At 30.0% G+C, this 21,054-nt stretch overlaps 1 long non-coding RNA gene across 1 annotated transcript; it reads right to left on the reverse strand.

Annotated features, from left to right (window-relative positions):
- Positions 1-11,556: 11,556 nt before the first annotated feature.
- LOC149498029 (uncharacterized) lies at positions 11,557-20,312 on the reverse strand. The gene is made up of 5 exons (XR_016319502.1): positions 19,555-20,312; positions 18,863-18,946; positions 13,246-18,066; positions 12,551-12,634; positions 11,557-11,754 (listed from the first exon to the last, which is right to left on the reverse strand). It is a non-coding gene; the product is annotated as an uncharacterized LOC149498029 (long non-coding RNA).
- Positions 20,313-21,054: the final 742 nt, after the last annotated feature.

The raw sequence follows: 21,054 nt of genomic DNA on the forward strand, positions 1-21,054 counted from the left end.
CTTAAATATAATCATTTAATCTAATGAAATCTTATTGAAAAAATACGCCATAAAAATTTGAATTAATGAAAAACTGATTATTTCGACATATTTGCTATCATTTTCATTTTCAATTTCAATTTTTCTATATTAAAGATGAAATGATGAGAAAATTGAAGAGTTTTCTTTCTATTCAATATTTTATTCTTCTTCTATCTGGAATTTATGAAATTTTATTTAATTTTTCTATGATTTAATTCGATGTACTTTTTAAAAATAAGTTTAAAATATATAATGATAATTAGACCTTTGAAATTTTAATTTTTTTTAAATAAATATATATATCTTGAATATACCGTTAATTTATGAATAATAATAGCCTTTTTTTTTTTAACGAGTTCAGTTTTTTTAATCACTCTTTGTTTGAAATAGTAGTTACTTTTTTTATTATAAAGTATATTAATTATATACTTTAATTTAGATGTAATTATATAATTCTGTTCTTTTAAAAAAAAAATGATTGCATCATTTCATTTTAAATATGGACTCATCATTCATAGAATCTTCTTAAAAGTTCAAAAATAAAAATCTAAAGATAAAGTATCTGCTTAATTATTATGGGTAGCAATATTTTCAGACTATATTTTGTAATATCAAATTAAAAATATTATTTATAATACTTAATTGACTCAATTGTTATTATCAAAATAAAGTAGATATTCCAAGGTTAAACCTTTCATTTTATTTTTTCCTTTCTCTCTTCTAAAGTGTTGAAATTCAACGAGCATAACCACAAATTTCAAAAGCTTATTTTAATAAAGTAAAAAATGCAAAATACATGCTCTCTTTTCTCTTTAGTTCTCTAAACTCTAATTTTTCTTTAGGGTTAGTTTTATTTTAATAAAATTTATCATGTAAATATATAATATTTAATTAATAATTTTTATGCTTATATCTTCATTTGCATTTTTTTTTTCTATATAGATAATATGGAAAAGAGTATAGATCGATAGTAAATTTATTTAGGAAGGAAGCATAGCTTATGAATTACAGCAAGTAATACGAGCAAAATGATGGCAAATCAATCGTAGAACGCGTTGTATGTTCTAACTTAAGGGTTTGCAATATTCATCAAAAATTATAAATAAAATATATGTGCTTACTATTTCTAATTTGAGAGCTATTATCATAATGGAAGTAAATGATAAAATAAAAATAAATCTCATACAGGCCCTACAAAGCAATTGAATGGAAGTCCTCTTCTACATATATTGAAAAAAAAAAAAAAATGTACACAAGATATAATCTAGTGGTAAATGTATATATCATGTGATAATAAATTAATGTTTAAATTCCTTTTTTCCACTACTAAAAAAAAGACGATATTGTAATAAATATAATATTTTGAAACTTTATTTTAAAAAATATCAGTTTGACATTATATGTTAAAATAATGTCATTTTTTTATTCATATACTATTTTACCCTTTTATCATCATTGTTATTGTCGTTGTCACTATTGTCAATCGTTGTCATCACCGTGACTGTTGCCGTCGCCATCACCAATCATGGTTAAATCATAGAAACTGTATAAGGATAGTTTGAGAATTACTAATTTATTTTTGACTAATATTGACATTCTCTTGATTTTTATATTTTTTTATAGTTTGAGGATTACATTTTTTTTTATATTTTGTTAATATTGAAAAAATAATAATAAAAAAAAACAATAACATCCATTAACTGTTAGAAATTTCATTTCTATGGGTTTATTGATTGTATTTTATTCAGTTTATAAAATATTTGGGTTAAGCTTAATAGTTCAAAATGTCTAATTTAAAGCTTATTATTAAAAAGTGATTATTAAAAGAATTAATGGACAAGTTAAATATGGTTAAATCCTAATCTAGACTAGGGTTGTATATCCTATTAGGATTATGATAGGAGATCATAATAATTTTCTATATATATAGGCTATGTCCTCTTTTTCTAGCCTACATTGTCAAGATAATAAATTATACTCTACCAATTAAAAGTTTATAGACATAGAGATGATGGACCTAATCATTCCGCAGGCAATTATGCGCAGTTGTTTTAATTTATTTATAGACAATCAGTATTATCAATAATGAGTTTTGCATATTAAGTTTCTTTGTAATTTAGTCTCTAAATTTTTCATTCAATAACATGCATAGAGGAGTTATTGGTTGTTTAATTGAGAGATGACTCAGAGATTTCATCATAGAATAATAAATTGATTATAAACAATACACATAATTATTAAATTAATAATCATACAAATAAAAACACTAAATTGATCAAGAATGACAATAAAATCCTCCAATTCAGTTACTTTGTCTTTGTCTGCTGACATGGTGAACCGCAAAGTAATTTTTTCCACCCTCTTATATAATGTTCAACTAACACAATTTATTTTTACTGTCAAAGACCATCAAATCAGACCTAATTTGTGGGACTTGCTTCCTATTTTATTTGTTTTTAACTGCATCTGCCTGCCGAAATTAATACATTTCCTTTCAACTTTTTTCACATTATTAAATTACTGGCCATCACGTTAATTATTTGAAAATGAAAATAGAATAAATATTGTAATAAACACCAGTATACGGTCCTTCCTGCTGGTGCTTAATTAACCTCTTTGATGTCTCTATTAAAGTAAGTCTTGACGCATATTAGACTTATCGAGTAAATTTTTGTGCAAATTTTTTATCTAATCTTACTAGTCGTTGCATATAATATATTTTTTTTGATTAATAAAGATTTTATACTATTATTATTATATCAAATTCAAATCTTAATTTCATTTGTGTATTTTTAGAGAAAATTATGATTTTGTCCTTGTATTTTGCAGTAATATACAGTATAGCTCCTGCATTTTTAACCATTTATGTTTCCTTTACACCGTTATATCCTTCCGTTAACTGTTGATAAATTATTATTTTATCACTATATTTTATTAAAATTAACCTATCTATCAATGTATTTATTAACTACTATGTCTCTTATTTTGTCAAAATTAACTAACTAATTTATCTCGGCATTTAATGAAAAAGTATAAAACAATTAACACAAGGGTGTAAATGTGTTACGGAATAAAATATATGGATAAAATTTTGTATTTTTAGAAATTCAAAGTGAAGTATGTTTTTTTTTTTTTTTTTTTAATCTTTTTTATGTCGCTCCTGTTATTTTCCCCCGTGTGTCTGAGCAATGCTAGATTTTGGGATTGATGCAATAATGGCCGTCCATTGTCCTTCATTTATTAGGCAAGTGAACAATTCATCCTAGTATCATGCCGCATTCGAACCAATACACCACCAGGCATATCATAAATTACCTGGTGATGGCAGTTAAAATAAAATTTGCAGCTCTTTGGAGGGTAAAATCGATATTTACTTGAATTGTAATATAGGACATTGACAGAAAGGACTTTAATAGTTGCATGAAGTTAAAATAGAGGGACTACTAAGAATTTCTTAGACAATATTAATTATTTTAATAGCTGTTAGTTGTCGAATTAGATGTTAACTATTAACTTTTAGATGGTAGCTGTTTATATAGCGTATTGTATTATTTAAAATATAAAATGAATTTGTTTATTTAAATCAAATGTAAAATTGAGTTATAGCACCCGAAGAGTGAGATAAGATGACAGAGAATATTTTTTCCTTAGTTAGAGGTATCGAATTTGTCTTCTTATTATGAAATCTGTTTTAGCAGTCGAGAGTGCGTTTTCCCCCTTTATGGACCCTGCCTAATGTGAATGCAGATAAGTGAAATTGAGTTAAGGTGTTCCATATTTGTACTTTCAAATAAATATAGAAATTAGAAATTACTTTTCATATTTTCCAAATTTACACTAGCCTTTCAATTGTTTGCTTTTTATTTCAGTATTACAGTAAAGGAATATTTGAGGGATTAAGTAGTAATTCTTCCTCAATGAATAACTTTTCAGTGTTTTTGATATATTTGTTATCAGAACATTTATTTAAAGCTGTCGACAATGAGCGTCTGAATACCTAAAAAATACCCAAAATGCTCAAGTAGGCATGGTACCTCCTACGGTCCTACCTTTTAAATTTTCTTTTAAAGTTGTGTACTAACAATTACTAGTACTCTTAAAAAAGATTAAATAAATTTAATAAAAAGTGTTAAAAGTTATTTTAGAAATTATAATAAAATAAAAAATAATATTGAGAGTTTTTCTGAAAAAAAATTTCACCGTTTCAAATCAAAATTATTGGTTCCTTGTATTTTAATTTTAATTTGGTTCCAATTTTAAAACTAAAATGTGGTCATGCCTATAGTTAAGAGGCCAAAAGGATAATTTTAGTTAATTAGGAAACGAATGTTTTTTTATTTTCAATTTGGGATGCCACAACCCCTTAAAGTCGTAAGCCTTCTCGCACTATGAACAAAAGAACAGAACACACTTAAGTAATTTTTTTATTTTTTTTTCTTTTTGGCTCGTACACACTTAAGCAATTGGTGATTTTCTCCTTTAATTTAAATAACGTATCTGGCTATTGATTGGTCTTTATCTCCTATAAAAGATGTTCGGAGTGACATATCTCCAATTCAGGTTATCTCCCTTTGTATCCAAAAAATAATTACTATTGATATTATTTTATTTCTTTTTCCCTGATAAATGGTCATATCTATCCGACCTTATTTTTATTTTTATCTTAATCATTATTAATTTTCCCCATTTTTAAAATTAGATTAATTTAATATTTATTGAATAATTAAAAAAAATGTGAAACTCATTGTTTCAAAAATTATGCTAGTCATATATTAAATTAATATTTTAAATATAAAATTAAAAACCTTAAAAATATATGGAGAAAAGCAATATTCTGGTAACTTTTATAAATATAATAAGTCATACTATAACGTAATTTACAAAAAGTACATAAGTGAAGCTTGAACGATGATGTCAAACATGTTACGTGATACTGGACCCGGATTTTTTTTTTTTTTTTTAAGGAATGATGAATTTTTTTTATAACGGGGTCAATTCGGGAAATTTAGTTGTTCCTTAGCTATTTTAATAGCTATCAGTTATTTTACTAGTGATTAGCCGTTAAATATTAGTTGTTAGTGATTAACGATTATATAGTGATTTAAAATAAAAATTTTCGATATAAATAACTGTTTAATTAGCTGTTTAATATAAAATGACAAAAACGATATTAAAGTGAGGAACAAGGTAAATACTAAACGTTAATGAAGATAACGTTTCATAAAATACTGTCTCAAATTCTAAATGCTAATGTAGATATTATATTACCGAACGCTATAATTAATTAAGAGAGTGTTTCAATCATGTCAAAATACTAAACACTAAACACTACTTCAAACGCTACTGACGAACACAGCCAATATATATATGGACCAATGGATGTAATTATTTGCATTTGGAAAGATTAAGCTACATATGGGCAACGATTTTTAAGTAGCTCTTTCTAAGTAGCTTCTAAATTTTGAACGGTCAAAATATTAATTACTATTTTTTTTTTTTAGTATTTGATAATATAATGTTTGAACTAGTTTTTAGAGATTAAGATAACATTTTATAAAAGATAACCTAAAAACTAGTGTTTGATAATATAATGTTTCAACTAGTGTTTGATAATATAATATTTGAACTATATTTTGAGATAAACCAAAAAGGAAAGATAGAATATCTTTTTGGGACGGAGGGAGTATAATTTTACTTTTATTTTAATGTAATATAATACAAAACAACTTCACTTTAGTATAATTTTATTTTTAATTTAATTTTTTTAATTTAATATAATCTAATTTTTAAATAATATGAGTCGGTAGATAAATAGATATCCGTCGAAAATAGATACCCATAGGTATCCTGTGATAATAGGTACACATGGGTATATCCAAATCCATTGAGTTTGGGTATGAGTGTTTCGCTACCTGACCCGAATCCTAGCCGTTGCGATCTCCTAATTCAAAGTTGGGCTAGAAATAGAAGCGAGGTAGGTATCCGCGAACTTTGAGCTATCCATAATAGTATCCGTTTAAAATTTTACTATCTGTATGTACCCAAACCCAATGCTTGTATTCAAAATTTGTATAAAATTTCGCTATCCGTATTTGTCTAAAATCCATTAATAACTATCCGTACTCTTATTAAACAGATTATAGCCAAGCGTTACCCCGATATACCCGCCTCACTTCCATCCTAAAGACCAAGGAGAGGAGGGAAAGGAGAATGGAGAGCTTGCTGCAACTCATGCCAAGCAGGCATTCAACAAGCGATAGTGGACACCACAGCCATATAACACTCCTCATAGTAGTCTAATCTTGCTTTGGATTAATCATTTAAGATTGAATGCGAATTAAGGTGAATCGGTTTCGAGCTACGAGAGTGAATCGGATCTGAGCCACCTGACCTGACCTAGATCTAAACATAAAGAAAAGACAGTTGAACTTTATTACAAACTAAATAGACAGAAGAGCCTTAGGTCAATCAATCTTGGTTCTTCCACCGGCCCTCTCCCACCGAAAGCAACATTTTAACTGGGTTTTTCTGGAAGCTGGACCCATGCTTCATGCTTCATGCTTCATATGTTGTTTCACGCCACAAATAAACGTGATAATAAGCACCATATATTGCAGTGAATTAACTATAGGAGTAGTTGGCAGTAATTAACATTTAACAAGAAGCTATCATCTTCCAGAATCAAAGCTGTAAATCATAAAATATTAAATGGAATTTTAATTACAAGACACTTTTAGAAAATTGGAATTTTTTTTTGAAAGAAAATTGGAATTTTAATTTCAAACGAAGCATGAACACCTCTGCTTATATATATGAATAAAAATTAAATTTTTTATTTATCATTTATATATAAATTTTCTTTTGTTTACACCTATGTTCAGGCTGTGTTTTTCATTCATAATTCTCTATTAGAATTCACTTGTTTAATCTAACAATAAGTAAATTTGGTCAGTCAAATGTAGAGCTTGTTGCTTGTTGTCCAATCCACAGTAATACCCTTGCAATAGATAAAAAAAGAAATACAACAAGAATTAAATTTTAGTTCCAAACTAGTTAGGTAGGTTGAATCATTTATTTTAAATTTCCTAATCGAAAGCAAATTATAAGTTGGAAAAATCTTTAAAATGCATTTGCAGAAACCATTTTTGAAATGAGAATTTTAAAATCATTTGATATATTAATAAATAGAACAAAAATAAGATAGAAAACAACAACTAACTAGGGTTTGTTGTATGGATCTTTTCTCTCCATTTTGTTATATTCATAGATATCTTCACTAATATCTAAAGACTGTATATAGATCATTCACGACAATTTCTCTCCAAACAGTTATAGGTCGACTTCTTTCATTTTTAACACCCTCCACTATTAGAGTTATCATATTTACGCATCAGGCAATGTCATGATTTATATAATACATAACAGTACTATTTCAGACGTCTTTCTCTCATTTTATCTCTAATTTCTGCTATTTATACTTTTTGTCTAATATGATCATGTGTAATCTTGTCTAATGTTATGTGACCATACATCCGTCTTTGCATTTCGCATTTATAGCATTCATCTTAATAACATATTGAGCATTCGGTATAATTCACTTCTATATAGCATTGTTGGTCTCGGGACAGAACTTACCTTTCACATAATTAGATATGTTCCTGTTGCATGATACACTTATAACACTCATTCATTTCATCTGGGTTCAAATTTATATGCAAGTCATAAAAATAGTTCGAGAAGAAGATACGCTTGCTGGGTATAATTTTCAATAACATTTAAAAGATGATAAGAAAAAAATTCCAAAAGTAGAACTTTTAAAATCAATAATCATTAGGATTTTTAACAAACTAACAGTTATTCTTACTGTTTTTTTTTCTAAATTTAGGTAACGAATTTAACTTAGATATGATTATATAATTCTCTTCTTCCAAAAAAAAAAAAGAAAATTATATAATTCTGTACTGCGCAATACCAGAAAAAGCAATGATTAGCGTTGATTCGAATGCAAAAAAAATGATTTTGTTGTCCTTGTTAACTGTTTAAAATGATTGCATCATTTCATTCTAAAATATGAACTCATCTTTCATAGAATCTTCTTACAAGTTCAAAAAATAAAAAATAAAGTGTTTGCTTAATTATTATGGATAGCAACATTTTATATTTTGTAATAATATCAAAGTAAAAAATTATTTATAATACTAAATTGACTTAATTGTTGTTATCAAAATAAAGTAGATACTCCCACATTAAATCTTTCATTTTATTTTTTTCCTTTCTCTCTTCTAAAGCGTATAAAATTCAACAACAGGCATAAAAACAATTTCAAAAGCTTATTTTAATAAAATTTATCGTATATGTAATATTTAATTAATAATTTATATGCTTATATTTTCATTTGCATATTCTTTTTCTATATAGACAGCTTGAAAGAGAATATAGATAGATAGCGAGCTTATTGAGAAAAGAGGCATAACTTATGAATTACAACAAGTAATACATTAGCAAAGTGATGACAAATTATCATAAAACGTGATGAATTCGTTGATTATGTTCTAACTATTTTCTCCATACAAGGGTGCAATATTCATAAAAAAATTATTAAAAAATATATGTGTTTACTAGTTCAGAATTATGGCGCTATCACCATAATAAAAGTAATGTTTTAATTGGGTTTTCAGAAATCTGTCTTTTGAAATTTAAAAGAAAAAAAGACTAGAGGACGGTTTTTAAATAATGGAAATAAAAATAAATCTCATACTGGCCCTTAAAATGTAAGCCCTCTACTACATATATTGAAAAAATAAAAAAAAAAAAATTTACTGCCAACTTGTTAAAAAATGGCAATAGAATACTTCAGTTCAGTTTAATTACTCTGTCTTCGTCTGCTGACTTGGTGATCCACAAGTAATTTTTTCCACCCTCTTGTATAATGTTCAACCAACAAAATTTATTTTCATCGTCAAAAAACATAAAATCAGACCTAATGTGTGGGACTTGCTTGCTATTTTTATTAGTTTTTCACTGCATTTGCCAGATGAAATTAATACATTTCCGTTCCGTATTTTTCCCATTATTAAATTAATGTCGATCATATCCGTTTTTTGACAACGGAAATAGAATAAATATTGTTGTAAATACCAGCATATGGGTTGGGGGGGCCTTCCTGCCTGTGCTTAATTTACCTTTTATTATTATTATTGGGATGGGTATAGATTTACCAAATTGATAAAATATTTGTAGTTAAAAAAATTTGAATTTAAAATCTCTCACTTCTTGTATAAGTCAAAAAACCAATAAAATCATGCATGATTGACTTTAATTTACTTTCTTTGGTTGTCTCTATTAGAGTAAGCCTTACACATATATTAGACTTGTAGAACAGAACCTAGTGTATTTTTAGTGTAGTAAATCTTTGCATAATTTTTTTTTCCACTCTTGCCAGCTGGTTGTATATAATATAATTTTTTCGATTTATATAAATTTTATATCTTTTTAAATCTCTGGCATTCGGACTCTATTACTAAGTACCGTCTAATTCGGTTCGCAGTTTAATTACAGTTAAGGTTTTTTGCACCTCCTGCAAATGTATTTAGTTAGGATCAAACCCGAGAGTTTTTCCCACTACCCAAAGGTAGATTTTATATTATTACTAGTGTTAGCACCCACGCCATGCGCGGAGCAGCATTAAAAGATGAAATAATCTTTTATAAAATCGTTCAAAAATAATAAAATTATATAATAAAATGATCGTGAAAGACATTATAAATACTCAAACCCATTTAAATACCTGATTAAAAATTAGGTACCGAACCCATTTAGAAATTCACTATTGTCAAATCCAATTATAATTACCTGTTTAAATACCTGAACCTGTTTAAATACGCATTTACATTAAAAATATTTTTTTATTTTTTAAAGATAAAAAATAAGTAAAGATTATAAAATTATTATTTTGATTAAATAAAAAAATATAATATAAATATTAAATATAATTATAGCATTAATTATAATTAAAAAGGTGTGTGTATATATATATAATTTTCTTTAGAAAAATAATTATTTTAAATATTTTTGGAATATTAATTAAACGGATAGTGGGTAGCTGGACCCGAGTCCTTGAACCCGACCCGAACTCGATACAGGTAGTAAAAATATTATCCGAACCCGTTCCAAAATCCATTTGTTTAATACCCAAATCTACCAAAATCAGATCGGATCTAATTAGGTACCCATCGAATCGGGTAAAATTGTCATCCCTAACTAAGATATGCTTTCTTAGGTATCCTGCGAAACTTTTCACTAATAACAATAAAAGTCATGTATGATATGATCTATATAAAAAAAAATGCATACACACTATTAATATATTTTTCAATAGTAATAATGATTTGGAGAATTTAATTAATTATATTGAAACAAGAAATTAAGTATTTTTTTATTTTTTTTATATTTATGATTTATTATAAATGATTGTTTATTTATTTGAAATATTATGTATTACTTATTTAGTGTAGTGTGTCCTAAGTATGTGGATGTCTTATTTGTTTAAAAATTATTGTATCATGTACATTATCATGTCCCGTATCCATGCAACCTAGCTCCTATTATATGAGTACTCCATACACTAAGCTAATCAACTAAGATTTTTTTTAATTACCAATAAAAAATGAAGTGTTTTTTTTATAAAAAATTTGTTTCTATCTCAAGAAAATAATAAATTAAGTTTATTTTATGTTTATAATTTATTACAAATAATTGTTTATTTATTTGAAATATTAATATATACTTATTCGTAGTGGCGGAACTAAGGATGGCCAGCGGTGGCAGTCGCTCCCTAATTTTAATTTTTTTTTGAAATTTACTTTATAAAATATAAAAAATTTTACTTTTAAACTATTAAATAGTGATTTTTTTTCAATATCACTCCCTCTAATTTTTGAAAAAATTTTTTGGCCTCCTCTAATTATTTCTTCTGGTTCCGCCACTGCTTATTCGGTGTTGTGTGTTATAAGCGTGTCTTACTTTTTTAAAAATTATTGTATCTTGTATCTCGTGTATCTTGTCCGTGCAACCTAACTCCTGACATATGAGACTACTTTATACACCAAGCTAATCAACCAAATTTTTTTAATTACTAATTAAAAATGAAGTATTTTTTTTAATTTGTTTTTGTGTTGTTGAAATAAGAAATTAAATTTTTTTTATTATTTTATGCTTATGATTTATTATAAATGATTATATATTTATTTGAAATATTAATGTATTATTTATTTAGTATAGTGTGCTCTAAGCGTGTAAATATCCTTCTTTTTAAAAATTATCATCTTTGTACGTTTCAATCTATATTTTTTAAATTATTTATATATTATTTATGTAATAGTAATATATTATTTATTCACACTTTTAAGCATGTAGATTTGTCACGACCCATTTCCATGGACCGGACCGGCACTAGGACCTGGGTGGGCTTAAGGCCCCCGAAGCCCGTAGTAAGCCTATATTATGCAAACTTCATTTCCTATTCATAACTGTGGATGCAGGCCCAATAATTTATTTCAATTATGTATCACTAATACAGTTCATATATTTAATATGGACTTTTATTATTCATTTACAACCCAACCGGAATATAATTGCGGAACTCTACTTTTACATTTACATCGTCATTTCTATCATTAACAGTCTTCTATAATTAATGTCTCAACTCCATATGATTTCTCGTTCTTCTATTACCTGAAAAAAAAATAGGTAGGCAGGGGTGAGCGCCAAACTCAATGAGTAGGGTTAGATAACCCTCTCACCCCACACAATCACACAGATGCTAAAAATATTTTTGTCTGGTCACCGATTAATTTTATGATCATGCAGTTTGTCACACAAATGGCAATACAACAGCAATCACAATTATTATCACCTTCATATAATCACATCACGTGGAAATTAGTCAGTGGAGTCACCGAATCCCCCGATGAGCCGTCCTCCCACATGGCCCATCCTCTCACGTGTGCACCAGGGAGCCGATCCCCCATTCTGGCCGACCGGTCTAATCCTCACTTGACCAGCCCTCTCATTGTTTTTCCATTCTCTTTTTTTTTTTTTTTTTTTTACACCAACAGGAGGCAACTCGGTCGTCTCCATCAAATCTAGATCATCAGGCGCTCACAACAGGAGGCCACCCTGCGGGCTGCGATCAAACCTAGATTATCCGGTGCGCCCAAATAAAGAAGCCAACCTGTGGTTAACAATAACGGTAACAGTAGGTGCACACGGGGGCGCCGATCTCCCATTTACCCGGCTAACAGTAATCAGTATCAGGATCCATATAACAGTAACAATCTCACAAACCCATGGTGACCCACTTCATCCCAATTCCACACAAACAAGGCACAACAACATCACATTCACAGATAATCAAGCAATATTTAATATCAATAAATAGTGCATCACAATATGGCAATAATGCATGATAACATTTAGCCGTGAATGCATGAATGCAGGCGGATGAGGCGAATTATCCAACACTACTCACTGTTCTTTATTGTCCTCGAAGGGAACTGCTTTTCTAGTCACATGCTTCGAGCCTTTGTCCTTGCATTACGGAGTTTTATAAACCCTTAACATAAACAATAACATACTAAGTAAGAATTTTAAATTTGAAAATTCTATTTCATATTCATTTACTAGTTTTGGTTACCAGTCATTTAATTCACCTATTAATTTAAACTATATATATATTTATAAATATATATTGGGTTTCCTTATTTATTTATCATTCTGATAATCTTATTCTATATTTTTAATTTCTATAAACAATTTAATCTCTATAAGTAATTTAATTGTTATTATAAATTTTATTTTCTACCGAAATTTCAGCAGCATTTCCCCTAAAATTCAACTATCCACCAATTAACTCAATCAGTCAACTATCAAATTCTCACAGCCCATCCATCGGGCAATCAATTCAGTCAATTAATCCATCCTCCATATTCTCTATATCACCATTAATTCATAATTTTTTTTCTTTAATTCCATAAGTTTTATTGTTATCAAAATTTCCTAATAAATTTATGTAATACTAGAATTAAATTTAATTAATCACAATTGCTAAATTAAATTAACTAATCAATATTGCTAAAATTAATTTAATTAACTAAAATTACTAAGTTAAATTATACCAAAATTACTAAAATAAATTCTGAGAATTTAGCAAAAATTGATTTATACCCCAAATAAAATTTTTCTTGCTAGATCGGGGATTTACGCGTGCCGGATCGAAGCTACACGCACTGGGACTGTAGGTGGGTGGCGCGATCTGACTGGCAGTGGCAGAGAAGCGGCGGCGGCGATAGATCGGACCTGTTGGAGGCGCGCTGAAGCGACGGCAGTGGCAGCGGCAGGCTGTGGCGTTGCTGCAGAAGGCTGGTGGCGGCTTGACGAGCTGGAGATCGTGCTGCGTTAGGGGCTGCTGTGCGCTGCGCGATGCGCGATCTGGCAGAGGGTGGAGCGCCGCTGCTGGCGTGATGCGACGAGGAGCGGCGGAGGAGTGGTGCTGGCGCGCGACAGCTCCGCTCGAGCTGGTGGAGGCACGATCCGCTTCTGCCAGCAGTGGAGTCACAAGCGCAGGGAAGAAAAAGAAAGAAAAGAAAGAAAAGAAGAAGAAAGGAGAAGAAGAAGAAGAGAGGAGGACGAGGCTGGCTGGTGGCGTCTGGTGGCGCTGCGTGGTGGTCAGAAGGTGCTGGACTGAGTGAGTGAGATGAGTTTAGCGTGAAGATAAAAGAAAGAAGATGTTTCTAGATGATTTGGGTCGATTCAGTTCGATTCGGTTCGAATCTTTGGTTTGCATTTGATTTTCGAATTTTTAACTGATTTTTCAGTTCGGTTTATCACAGTGCGAATTATTAATTTGCATTTAAATAATTAAATACATTTTCCACGCTGTCAGTTTATTAAATTTAAATGAAAAATCTTTGAAAATAAAAATTCGGGTTATTTCAGTCTTCCCCCCTTATAAAAAAAATTCGTCCTCGAATTTTGAAAATAACAAGAAACTAGGATGCAACAGTTGCTTACGACAATGGTGGTTGTGCTTCTCACATAATGTTGCAACTGCTAAAAATTATTACATTCACATTCTAAAGAATACTAGGGTGAATCAAAAGGATGAGATAAAAATTTTTGAGTTCAGAGTGGTGAAACTATTTTTTTTTTTTTTTTTTTTTTTTTTTTTTTGTTGACTTATTAAGACAAACCAACGAGCAGATATGGGAAGAAAATCTAATTTTTAGGGAAGGGTAGGATGATTATGAGATGAATCTATCCTCAAAGTTATCTACCTTATCATCATAATTAATTTAAACTTGAGTTGTACTATATCTACAAGTCGTCACCTCAAGTCAAATATTCATAACCCAAGGCACAGATTCGACACTAATATTCACCTTCACACGTAAGAATTTAAGTCCCTTATAACCTCTGCTCAAGTAAGGATTATTCATCTCATTAGCTATATATCATGTGACCTACATTGATGTATCGCCTCATTTATCTCTCACTGGCTATTATAGGCAATGATCATCGCTCAATAAAACACTCATACACAAACCAAGTCTTACTGATACAAGAATCCACATATTCAATCAAATTTACTACTATCCAATTTAGAATCCTTATTTCAAAATTCAAAACCTACATCGTTGACTCGTCCATTTTCCATCAATTCCAAATATTAATATCATTACTCCAGTAATCATGGAAAAGTTTATAATTAGATAAGATGGTTGTTGCCAATTCAAGAAGGTTTTCGATTATTATCAAATTCTGCCATGAAGTACTATTTGATCATTTCCAATTAAAGAGAACAAATTCTTACCACTACTACAAGCTTATTTCAAACAAAATCGTGACATTTCTCTAGCTAATTGCTATCAACTGATAGGAGATCCTGGCTTCTATCCCAAGCACATCACCTCTTTATCAACTTAACCTTTTTCCAACGAAAGATAGATATACAATCTCTTTTCAAATCCTACTAATGAGAATCCCACAAAAACAAGTAGTACATCAATTATGTAGAGAGAATTTAAATTCACCATCAAGTCCCTATTTTAACTATTAACTTCTCTATCCCTCTTCCCAAATTGTCATACCATACAATTTCTTAACTAATTATGACAAGAATTTATGCAACTAGCCAAGTTAGCTGTTGTCATGCCGGATAATTCTTAATTCATTTTCGAAAATTTGCAAATGTCATTCAATTATACTCAATTCCATAAAGAAATCCAGCCTACATTTTTTTTTTTTTTTATACAAGCTGAATCGTGATGTAAAATTCTCCAAACCAATTTACTTATTTGTTCTGTCTTTAATCAATCTTTTAGACCGAAATTTACTTATCTAGAAATCAAGAATCCTAAACAAGTAGTGTCTTTTGCTCTAGCTAAGTAAATGATTAAGAATGTTAAAAGCATAATTCAACTCCTGACTAGACTATGTCCTTTATTTTATGTTTATTCTTAATCCCGTGAATGCTTATGAATATTCAGACAATAATATCATTGGGTTATTCCTTTTCTCCAAGTCTATCTTAATGTCTATCATCTATAAAATTTATACCTAACACGATCTAGGAATATCCTCAACCTCAATTATGTTCTCTCTATATTCTTTACTCCAAACAAAGTTAATACCTCATTGAATTCCTCAACATCTGAGTTTTAATGTACCAGTCCTCCAATGGACCTAACTAATTAAGTGTTCCCTTAAACCATAAGATATGTCACAAACTGCCATTTATAACACAATTCTATTCATTCAATCATAATTGCTACCAATTACTAAGAATTTCAGAATAGGTTTACATCGACTCCAAATCATGTCTTAATGATTCTCATTCCTAATTGGTATCTCAATCATTCAATGAGCAATTTTCATTGATTAATGATCTGATCAACACCCATGAGTTGGCACTCCAATATAATTAAGATGTAATCCTATCTAGTTATCACATCCAATAATCTTATACCAAGTTTCACTGTTCTAACGCATAGTAAATTAAAACTCAGCTAGTTTGTTACCAAATGCAAATATTCCAAATACCTTTATGTTCTACTAGGGTCATAATTATAACTTTTCTTCTCCATTCAATAAAATAAGTAACTTACAAAATATGCACCAAGTAATAGAAAGTCCTTATGTATGCACTTTCCACCAACAAGTTACATTTATTCACATTCATTATCATCTCAAGCTATATCCCATGACCTTTTATCAACTCTTATTCCCAGTTATTACTATTAATAACACATATCACTTGTACATGATACATTTATAAGCTCAATATATGGGTTCAATTAATATAACTCATAAAACATAATACACTTATCAAATTACAGAAGTCAAAATTTTCTTATCTCTTTCTCTCAAGCAGAAAATCTATCTTTCTTTCTGAATCTAAGTACTAAGTTCTTTCGTCATCGGGATTACAATCCTCGACTCAGTTATCTATTTGTTTATTACAAGACATTCAATAGCTTCCTACATTTGATCTCTTTTTAGCTTCTAAATTTACTATTTATGATCCACTAAATTCTCGAAACTCACCTTGCAAAGACCGATTAACTCAAATCATAAGTTTGGTTATAACATTATCAATTATTTATTTAATATTCTATTAGAATTCTCACCGACAGTGATAATTATTTTAAACCTCAAAGCCATTTTCCTACCTTCAATAGTATACATGTTCCATCATTCTACCTTTAATCATATTTCACTTCTTTTTGTCTAACTACATATTCTTATCTACTTATTCTAAAGCATCTTTTAACTTTCTAAATTTTCATAAATCTTAAATTTATTTACAGCATAAAATTACTATTCATGATCATTTAAGTTCTTAATATCCACCTATATTATTCTTTATGAAAAATACTCACCACCAATTATTATAGCAAATCACACCAAATCCTTCAATATTCAAACCTTATAAAATCATTTATGTACTTTTACTAATTAATATATCTATTCCATCCAGAAAAATATTTACCTCAATAATTATAAGAAATTCCACTAACCAACATCAAGTCAATTTCATCAAATACATATAATAATTCAATACTTTAATTAAATACATTCTAATTTCCTCGAATCCGAATCATTTAGTTTTCTTATCAGTTCACACTAACAACTCATTCTCAACATATATTTTCCACAGGCACACATATACTCACATTCCTGTATTTTCATATATGTATTTCCATATCCAACACATATTAAATACACTAGCATACTTTTACCATTTAATTTCAACCTATTAATCATATATCACTTACATAATTAATTTATATAAACGTTATTTATTCCATAGAAGAAAATTTAAATTTTAAGCTAAGGACACAGTTTCCATTAGAAAGAGTACATTGGTTGATCAGGCCACTGCACTTCCTTCTAATTTCTCCTGCGTGTCAAAGCTTTGATTAACTGTTAATATCATTATTTATAGATATAATTATCTTTTCCAATTTATTTATTTATTTCTTATTATTATTTATTTTATTTATGATTCTGTAACCGCCTTAGTGCACAGTGCGTCCACCTGCACCAAGACCGTCTTTTATTTAGTGTCACTCCTTTGTTGGTTACGGCCGATCCCAACTTAGGAGTTTTATATTCAATTTCCTATGTTCCGCAATTGATTCCTAAGGCCCAACCAGGCTCTGATACCAACTTTGTCACGACCCATTTCCATGGACCGGACCGGCACTAGGACCTGGGTGGGCTTAAGGCCCCCGAAGCCCGTAGTAAGCCTATATTATGCAAACTTCATTTCCTATTCATAACTGTGGATGCAGGCCCAATAATTTATTTCAATTATGTATCACTAATACAGTTCATATATTTAATATGGACTTTTATTATTCATTTACAACCCAACCGGAATATAATTGCGGAACTCTACTTTTACATTTACATCGTCATTTCTATCATTAACAGTCTTCTATAATTAATGTCTCAACTCCATATGATTTCTCGTTCTTCTATTACCTGAAAAAAAAATAGGTAGGCAGGGGTGAGCGCCAAACTCAATGAGTAGGGTTAGATAACCCTCTCACCCCACACAATCACACAGATGCTAAAAATATTTTTGTCTGGTCACCGATTAATTTTATGATCATGCAGTTTGTCACACAAATGGCAATACAACAGCAATCACAATTATTATCACCTTCATATAATCACATCACGTGGAAATTAGTCAGTGGAGTCACCGAATCCCCCGATGAGCCGTCCTCCCACATGGCCCATCCTCTCACGTGTGCACCAGGGAGCCGATCCCCCATTCTGGCCGACCGGTCTAATCCTCACTTGACCAGCCCTCTCATTGTTTTTCCATTCTCTTTTTTTTTTTTTTTTTTTTACACCAACAGGAGGCAACTCGGTCGTCTCCATCAAATCTAGATCATCAGGCGCTCACAACAGGAGGCCACCCTGCGGGCTGCGATCAAACCTAGATTATCCGGTGCGCCCAAATAAAGAAGCCAACCTGTGGTTAACAATAACGGTAACAGTAGGTGCACACGGGGGCGCCGATCTCCCATTTACCCGGCTAACAGTAATCAGTATCAGGATCCATATAACAGTAACAATCTCACAAACCCATGGTGACCCACTTCATCCCAATTCCACACAAACAAGGCACAACAACATCACATTCACAGATAATCAAGCAATATTTAATATCAATAAATAGTGCATCACAATATGGCAATAATGCATGATAACATTTAGCCGTGAATGCATGAATGCAGGCGGATGAGGCGAATTATCCAACACTACTCACTGTTCTTTATTGTCCTCGAAGGGAACTGCTTTTCTAGTCACATGCTTCGAGCCTTTGTCCTTGCATTACGGAGTTTTATAAACCCTTAACATAAACAATAACATACTAAGTAAGAATTTTAAATTTGAAAATTCTATTTCATATTCATTTACTAGTTTTGGTTACCAGTCATTTAATTCACCTATTAATTTAAACTATATATATATTTATAAATATATATTGGGTTTCCTTATTTATTTATCATTCTGATAATCTTATTCTATATTTTTAATTTCTATAAACAATTTAATCTCTATAAGTAATTTAATTGTTATTATAAATTTTATTTTCTGAAATTTCAGCAGCATTTCCCCTAAAATTCAACTATCCACCAATTAACTCAATCAGTCAACTATCAAATTCTCACAGCCCATCCATCGGGCAATCAATTCAGTCAATTAATCCATCCTCCATATTCTCTATATCACCATTAATTCATAATTTTTTTTCTTTAATTCCATAAGTTTTATTGTTATCAAAATTTCCTAATAAATTTATGTAATACTAGAATTAAATTTAATTAATCACAATTGCTAAATTAAATTAACTAATCAATATTGCTAAAATTAATTTAATTAACTAAAATTACTAAGTTAAATTATACCAAAATTACTAAAATAAATTCTGAGAATTTAGCAAAAATTGATTTATACCCCAAATAAAATTTTTCTTGCTAGATCGGGGATTTACGCGTGCCGGATCGAAGCTACACGCACTGGGACTGTAGGTGGGTGGCGCGATCTGACTGGCAGTGGCAGAGAAGCGGCGGCGGCGATAGATCGGACCTGTTGGAGGCGCGCTGAAGCGACGGCAGTGGCAGCGGCAGGCTGTGGCGTTGCTGCAGAAGGCTGGTGGCGGCTTGACGAGCTGGAGATCGTGCTGCGTTAGGGGCTGCTGTGCGCTGCGCGATGCGCGATCTGGCAGAGGGTGGAGCGCCGCTGCTGGCGTGATGCGACGAGGAGCGGCGGAGGAGTGGTGCTGGCGCGCGACAGCTCCGCTCGAGCTGGTGGAGGCACGATCCGCTTCTGCCAGCAGTGGAGTCACAAGCGCAGGGAAGAAAAAGAAAGAAAAGAAAGAAAAGAAGAAGAAAGGAGAAGAAGAAGAAGAGAGGAGGACGAGGCTGGCTGGTGGCGTCTGGTGGCGCTGCGTGGTGGTCAGAAGGTGCTGGACTGAGTGAGTGAGATGAGTTTAGCGTGAAGATAAAAGAAAGAAGATGTTTCTAGATGATTTGGGTCGATTCAGTTCGATTCGGTTCGAATCTTTGGTTTGCATTTGATTTTCGAATTTTTAACTGATTTTTCAGTTCGGTTTATCACAGTGCGAATTATTAATTTGCATTTAAATAATTAAATACATTTTCCACGCTGTCAGTTTATTAAATTTAAATGAAAAATCTTTGAAAATAAAAATTCGGGTTATTTCAAGATTACTTATTAATTATTTTATAATAAAAAATAAATTTATATTAATATATTAATGATAGAGATAATCTTTTTTTAATAGATATTATTTTGATAAAGACTTTATTTGAAAAATATAAAACAACTTATCTTCTTACAACTGTGCTAACTCTCATTACACATGGTAATTTCAAATACTTACACTTAGCTCATCTAGAATAGACTTCTCTAATTTTATATTATTATTATTATTATTATTATTATTATTGTTATATCAAATTTTAAAATCTCAACTTCATTTGTGTACTAGGGAAAAATTATTATTTTGGTCCAACATTGCTATTTTTAGCTACTTTTTGTGACCGATATAATGTCCTTCCATCAACTTTTTATACTTTTTCGTTGCTAAATTACTATTTTATCCCTATATTTTGTTAAAATTAACAAATCTATCAATGTACTATTTCAGTTTTATAATACCTGTCATATTTGAAATTGCACATATCTTAAAAAAACTATTAAATTTGTCTAAGTTGCAATAAATTATGAGTAAATTGACTACATTATCCTTAATTTAATACTAATTCTCTCAGAAAACCATTAAATTTGAAATAATAATTATTGGTAATATACAAAGGGTAAATATGAAAAAAAATATTTATTATCTATTGAAACCATAAACGTGACAAGTATTTTGGAACATATTATATTTTCAAATGTGAAAAATATGATAGAACGGAGGTGGTAGTTATT

Source organism: Jatropha curcas, chromosome 2 (assembly GCF_041381405.1).
Source record: "Jatropha curcas cultivar XTBG-Jc1 chromosome 2, XTBG_Jcur_1.0, whole genome shotgun sequence".
NCBI classification, from domain to species: domain Eukaryota; kingdom Viridiplantae; phylum Streptophyta; class Magnoliopsida; order Malpighiales; family Euphorbiaceae; genus Jatropha; species Jatropha curcas.